The 7531-nt window shown below is 31.4% G+C and overlaps 1 long non-coding RNA gene across 1 annotated transcript; it reads left to right on the top strand.

Annotated features, from left to right (window-relative positions):
- Positions 1 to 714: 714 nt before the first annotated feature.
- Positions 715 to 6952, top strand: LOC123536804 (uncharacterized). Its single transcript, XR_008367993.1, has 5 exons — positions 715 to 795; positions 996 to 1078; positions 1580 to 1723; positions 6068 to 6199; positions 6828 to 6952. It is a non-coding gene; the product is annotated as an uncharacterized LOC123536804 (long non-coding RNA).
- Positions 6953 to 7531: the final 579 nt, after the last annotated feature.

Below are 7531 nucleotides of genomic sequence, written 5' to 3'. Positions count from 1 at the left end.
AAATTTAGACTTACGAGTAAGATTTAATTTATTTAATGTAAAAGATAATTGTTTTTTACAAAAACGTTTTGCTCAAATTTTAGTGATTTGTTTTTCAAGTATCTTCAAAATTTCCATTCGTAGACCAAACGGTGGAAAACGAATGTGTGTCTGTCAAATTATCAAGGAGGACATTCATCAACTCACAGTCTCAAGATTCATAGTGGTGAGCTATTCGGGCGGGCTTTAATTGTATACTTTGTGACCGAACTAGTAATTTTATAAAAAGCAAAGGAAAAATGACATGCACAACATTTAAAGATTTATATGATAAGACTGTTCTTCGGATTATTTAAGAAAGGAAAACTTGAATTATTTTTGCATTTATCTTTGTTGAATTATTGATTCGAACCCATTATCTCTTTTTATGCATTTTGTATAAAAATGATCAAGACTTTACCAGAAGAACCAAGTGTAATTTTCAAAGAAGCAACACGATAAGTCTGTGTACAAAACCAGTAAAGTTTGGACTATATAGAGAAGTATTGGATTAAATCACTTAAATTTGAGTGACAACTCTTTTTTTGCAAAAGGACTGAATATGCCAAACGTTTGCAATGCTTTAAGCTCATTGTCACCGTTTGTGTTTGTTTGTTTTAATCGCTGTGTGCAATATTTCAATGTTATAATATAAATTGATATGGTCTGCAAGATAGTGTTTATCATCATTCTCACGTGACATGCCAGACAGTTTAAAAGAAACGAGATAGCACGCAATTTTGTATTTTCGGAAGATAAACCTGGATGTGACAACTGGTAACTATTTTCTTTTGGAGGTTTTAAAAATGTAATTTTTAATAAAGTTAATTTCGCGTTAATTTCGATTGCACTGAAGAAAGTTAAAAATTGAAACTGTGGTGGTTATCATATAGTAAAACCTTACGTGTCGTTTATTGAAATAAATTAAATAATGTTAAATTGATGGTGCAGCTATACATTTGCAACTGGAATTTCAGGACGAAGCAACTGGCAAATCAGCAAGAAATGGATCTCACTGTTATTTTAATATTTGGAATGATGATTCACGTATGTGCAACAGGTAATGAAAAGTATTTTCTATATTTTAAACTATTAATACTTCTTCATTTATGCTTGTTCATTTCAAAATGTATAGAAAAAATAACTAACGTTCTCACTTCCTTACATTTGTTCTTTCCATTTTGAAATACTTTACATTTTCTATCAAAATTTTTACATGCTAAGAAAAATGTGGTTAAAGCGTATACCCTTAGGACTGGGTAGTATCGAGTCTGTCAGTTTCACGAACACTTTTCTATCTTATAAAACCTATTTCAAAGAACAATAGCCATTCCAGGATAAAGTGATCACCACTCGCATCTAATCTATATGTTATGTATCAGACATTGCGACATAGAGGTCTAGCTGTGTTCCTTTGTATATCAATAGATATTTCCATTTAAAGAAGTAACATACAAAAGCGTTTTTTATACAGGTATATTCATTCTTTATTAAGAACTGTTCAGAATTAAAAGAATACCTTTATTTCTTAAACTAATATATATGTGTATATTTGCTGTAGCAAAAGTGTCAGAAACAAACTGCACAACCAGCGGTTCTGAATGCAACGCTATAAAAAATTCCACTTGTGATAAAACCGCCTTGAAGTGAAAATGTTCTGATGGTTATGGAGAGGATCTTACTAATGGCAACACTTGTGTTCTAAGTAAGTAGTAGGCATAGTTTCAAACATAAAATAATAACTAAGAAAGGTAAATATTTACTTTAATCGGTTAATTAAAGAATGTATAAAAGGTGTAATTTCATTAAATTGGTGTAAATTTTAATGGCCTGTTTCCTCCGTAAAGTTCAGTGTTATCTTTTACGATTGCCTGTGATAGAAATAGTCATGTACCTTTCCAAATTCAAAAGTAATATATGAATAAATGTTTGGAAATCGATTTCTTAGTCTTTAGAATTGGTAAACTTGATTTCAATATGAATTTTATTTGTGCATCCAAAATTACTCTTATTTAATTTATTATCACAATGGATGACAGTGCCTGAGGCACCCAAAGGGAAAATATATCTAATTAAGTCCAAACTAGAGTACTGAAAAATATATTTGATATCATTCACCTTGAATTTATTAGATTTTTTTAGTTAAGGTTCATGTAAAGTCTTTTGAAACAACCCCTCGGGTGAATTTTTGTTTTAGTTTTTTAAGGCACATAGGCCTTGGTCTATCATAAAGAATACACCAAAATGTTCAAAATAAGTAGAAGAAACTTTCAAGACAGGTTATTCCATTTTGAACAACACATTTTGTCTTATATCACATGTGCTTTGACTGTTCATGTTCTATTTTGTAGAGGGTATCAAGCTTCTTTTTAAAAAGTATTTTGTCATTTCTTTTATAATCAATGTGTGTCTAACATATTTGTCCAGGTACTCCGGGAGTTGAAAGTGTTACAAACCATGTACATTTCAAAACAATGCTAAAATTGCAAAATGAAAGTGAAAGTAGAGCTGCCAAATTGACAAAACTTTGCAGTATTTTAACAAATATAAAATTAAACTATTTTTCATTTCCTGGAGTACCTAGATAAGTATGTTAGACACACAACAAAAACAAACTTAGAGAAAAAATATGTTTGAAAAAGAAGTTTGATATTTTGTACAAAATAGAATGTTGACAGCTGATATACATGTTTTGTAAGACAAAATACATATTACCAAACAAGGTGACCTCTATAGAAAGTATTTTCTACTTCTTCTAAACAACTCCGTATATGTATGTTATGAATATTATGAGTATGTCCGGTATAATTTCCAAAATGAAAATTTACCTAAGGGGTGGTCTCAAACGCTTTACGTGAACCTTAAATCTCAATATTTCATCCGAAATCATAAAATGAAATAGTATATACGAGTTCAAAATTGATAAACATTGAGACAAAACTAAGGTTCATGTAAGTACATGTGTCCCTTATTTGCAATTGTTTTTCTTTTCCAATAGGCAGTCTCACAGACTGAACAAATGTGAGCAAATGCTTCACACTGGCTTCAAACACAAGAAATGAAGGCAATCTGTTATACGTGGGGTGCTATAAACGTTTTTATTTTGAAAGGAACACTCTTTTTTTGCAGTTTTTTTCAATACGAATAACGCCAAGGTTTTCAACGGAAATTTAGTGTATTGGATAAAATATGTTAGTAGGATCTAGAATATTCACTTATAATTAATAGGCATTTATCGTTCTGAATGGTATATTTAGAAATTAGACTGACATTCCCTAAAAAAACACATTGTGTTTCACTTTGTGTTTCAGTATTTTGCTTGAAGGTACACTGGAAGTAATGCTCAGATAAACATGAACTGTAAATTCCTATGGTTAATGCTACAAATTACTGTCAATACCGCAACAAAAATATCATTTGCAGGCGTTTAAATGAACAGTCAGAAACGTGTAAGCATTCAGTTAGGTTTTTTCTATGCACAGATGCACGGATAAATTCGGAAAATGTGGATTGTGACATAACAAAATATGGGCTATGTATGAGGATGCAATTATTCACTTAACTTTCATAAATCGTAAATTATTACTATTATTTTTATGCTCCTCGAAGGGCGGCATAATTGCCACTTTGTCTGTCTTTCTGGAGTATAACTTGAAAGCATTAACGGCATTTTATTGGAATTTCACATAATTATAGAGGCCATTGAGACAAAGAGCACTGTCAAAGAACCATAACTCTACCTTACCTAGCTTTTGAATTATCTCCCTTTATTATACAAAATAAGGCTTATCCGGAGCATTACTTGAAGCGTATTAATGACATTTCATTGAAACTTCACAAAATTATAGACCATTGAATGAAAGTTCAGTGTCAAAGAACCATAACTCTACCTAGTTTTTGAACCATCTCCCTTTAAATACAAATAAAGCTTGTTCGGAGCATTAGTTTCACAAAGTATTAAGGCATTTCATTGACACTTGACAAAAATGATAGAGGCCATTGATGGGCATTGCAGTGTCAAAGAACTATAACTCTACCTTACTTAGTTTTTTAATTATCTTCCTCAAGCACATGCATCGGGGAGCATCATTCGGTTTTACCGATTCCTTGTTGCGACTGAAATACTGTTAAAAAGGTAGTTAAACGTAAAACAAGCACTACCGAATTATTATGGTTGATTTGTACTGTATTTAATCTTTTAGTTTCAAAGTTAATGCAAGCAGTAGATAACCGTTTTGTTAAATATAGAGGACTTGAGACTGTATGACTAGTAGGCCCTCAGCCTCAAAGAACTATCATGATTGGTCTTATAAAACTGCTTTTTAAACAGAAAGGGATAAATTCTTGCACAATTTTTAAAACTGGAAACGTAAACAGTATTGAGTAATCGTTGCTCTAGCAAGTTGTCGTTTAGGGAGTAAGACTACATCGACGCATGCAAAAAATGTATAAAGTTATTTTTAAAATTTTGCGATTTTGTCCATATTTATTACGCATCTATACATAAAACTGAGTTTTGATATTAATTTTCCTTTTTATTATCAATACTGTGTTATAATATTGGACTGCTTTCATTTGGTTACACTATTTTTATATGGAATTCGCTATTGCTAAATACTGGACTGCACGAGTACATTGATTCTGTATATTAATCGTTTTTCTCGTGCAGTCCAATATTAAATAAACAGTCCAATGTTAAAATAATATTGGATTCCACGTAGGAAATACTGTACTGAGTCCCACTGAAAGCAGTCTAATATTGAAAATACAGTACTGCGAGTACAAAGGAGTGACGTCATGACAATGTTTTAATGCACGTTACCACGAGTTCAAAAACATCTGAGACCAATTTCTTTTAAAATTTCCTAGTATTTTTATGTTATCGTTATTGCTGTTATTCTTACAATATTTACGTACCATATTTCACAAATTCTGACTGTTTTTTCATGTATTATTGATTTTCTTGAAACGCTGGTGACAAGTACTTTGTCTTTTTATCTGAGAAACTTCTAAAGATTTTTTATTCATTTTGTTCTACAACGGTTAACTCGACTCATGACAAGTGTATTTCTTTCAAGAAATGGACCATAAAGTTTAATCAGATAAGTGTGGCAATTTTTCTACTTGCAAAATTTGCAGATAAAATTTGAAAAAAAAAAAGGGTCAGATGCATGACTCGAACCAACAACCCCGAGATTGGCAGGCAAACGTTTTGTCCGCACAGTTACTTGCACATGCGATATTAATTAAATTTTAAAAAATATATATGCAAGAGTTATATCGCTATTAAGCTTCGGACACAGAGAAATAATTTATGCAAAGATAAGGAATATTCATGAGTGCAAGGTCAATACTTACAGACAATAGTGCATTGACTTCTTTTTATATTATTGTTTTATTTGGTTACATTTTCAAAACGCTTTAACACTACGCGATACCTATACATGTGCGCTCTATTGATTATCACGTTCTCACTGTCACTTGATATTTGCAAGGTACTCGTAAGGTGCTTATAAACCGAAAAACCCTTATCAGAAATAGTAGACGAGTGTTTTTATTTTTGATTTATTAGGAAAACAACGATTTTGGACAGAATGCGATGAAAAATACATCGTTAGAACATAAAATATGCAACATAAAGATGAATTAAGGTGTGGATAAGTCGCTTTAAGAAATTTAGCAGGCTAAAGGTTAAGCACAGCACAATTCCATGGTTGCCGAGCAATTTGTTTATTTGGGTTTTTACGCCGTTTTTCAACAGTATTTCAGTTATGTAACGGCGGGAAGTTAACCTAACTAGTGTTCATGGATTCTGTACCAGAATAAACCTATTTTCCGCAAGTAACTGCCAACTGATCTGACAAATACCGGTTTAACATTTACTTGTTCTATTTGAATTTTATCGGACGCTTTAGGGTATTATTAAAACCTACACGGCTTTTATAGTCACGTTTGATAAAATTTGAAATTAATAAAATAATTACTGTGTAACTGTTTTTACTGTTTTTGCCTAAATGTAGTCCTTTAAAATCTTTATTTTGTTTCGAAGCTGTTTCTGTGATGAATTGTACTGCACAAGGGACAGAATGTAAACAAATCGCCAATTCAGCTTGTGATACACCGAGTTTGAAGTGCAAATGTTTTGCAAATACTACAGAGCATGTGAACAAATGCATTACAGGTATTTCCAATCATGTATATAAAATATGAAATCAAACATATATAACTAGAAAAAAGTAAAATTTAATCCTTCATTAATATAGTTATTATATATATTCGCAAAACAGTTACCTGCAATTTACTAGATTGCATAAAACTTTGGATCAGAGTAAATATTACCAATGGGTTGTATTGGTTACTTTGTGTGTGATTTTAATATACATTAACGAGATGAGCTACGATATCATACCGCAATGTTTTGATGCTTTTCAATTCACCCCTGTTAAGCAAATCGCCGAATGATGTGTGTTTTGGCGAAAAACATGTACATGTATATATGTTTATGCCAATAAATATTTTGACTTTTATTTGACTTGTGTTCAAAGTGCGTACATGAAACACATTGAATCCAGTTTATCCTTTGGAAGATCTTAAAATGTTGAACTGCTTATTAAAATATTAGTTACGAAATTGATATCTCTATGAAATATTGTTTCTCATACTTACATGATACATTACAAACAGAACTTTTCGAATTGTAGAATAAATTGCCAATATTTCAATAATATTGATATATGTGACAATGTCACATATTAAAACTATGATGTATGATTAATGCTTAATTATATTTTTGCCGTACATTTTTTCAGCCGTGTCTCAGACTAAATGCACCACCAGTGGAAATGAATGTACGGGCCTTACGCATTCTGTCTGTGATGGAACAAAGTGCAAATGTAAGGCAGGGTATAAAGAACAAATCAACACATGTTTAAAAAGTTAGTATAATATATCAAATACATTCATTTTTCTCCATCTTACAAGAGTAATAAACAGGTCAAGTATGTTTGCCAGATGGTGTATAAAGACACACAATGACTAGTGACTATATAGAAATTTATATACTGAAAGAAATATACATGTAATTGCTTTTATTGAAGGCCGGTGCGTCATGCTATCAATTAAATACCGAATTTCAAATGTTTATCGCTAAATGATAAATACAAGTTTTTAAGTGCAAAATACGGGACAATAAATACAGAATGCTTAGTGTTGAGTGCGTATTTGACATTATTTTTCCTTATTTTGCAATGAGCAGTTAGCATTTATCAATTGAAATTTACCGTTTGACATGTATGGCATTTAGCATTTGGCATCGGCCATCCATAGCATAGTGCATCGGTTTTCCATAGCATGGCGCACCGACCTCCAACAATCTCATTAAAATCATCCTTAGTAAGATCGTGTATTTCAGTGTGTTTGATCTTCCATATTTTCCAGACACATTAATCTACATTACTCCACACTACTTCAACAAATTCAAATGTGACGTGTCATATAAATATAAATGTGCAAA

The sequence above is a fragment of the Mercenaria mercenaria genome, chromosome 17 (assembly GCF_021730395.1).
Source record: "Mercenaria mercenaria strain notata chromosome 17, MADL_Memer_1, whole genome shotgun sequence".
Taxonomy (NCBI): domain Eukaryota; kingdom Metazoa; phylum Mollusca; class Bivalvia; order Venerida; family Veneridae; genus Mercenaria; species Mercenaria mercenaria.
The sequence above is the reverse complement of the archived record's forward strand: the minus strand, read 5'-3'. Positions and strand labels throughout refer to the sequence as shown.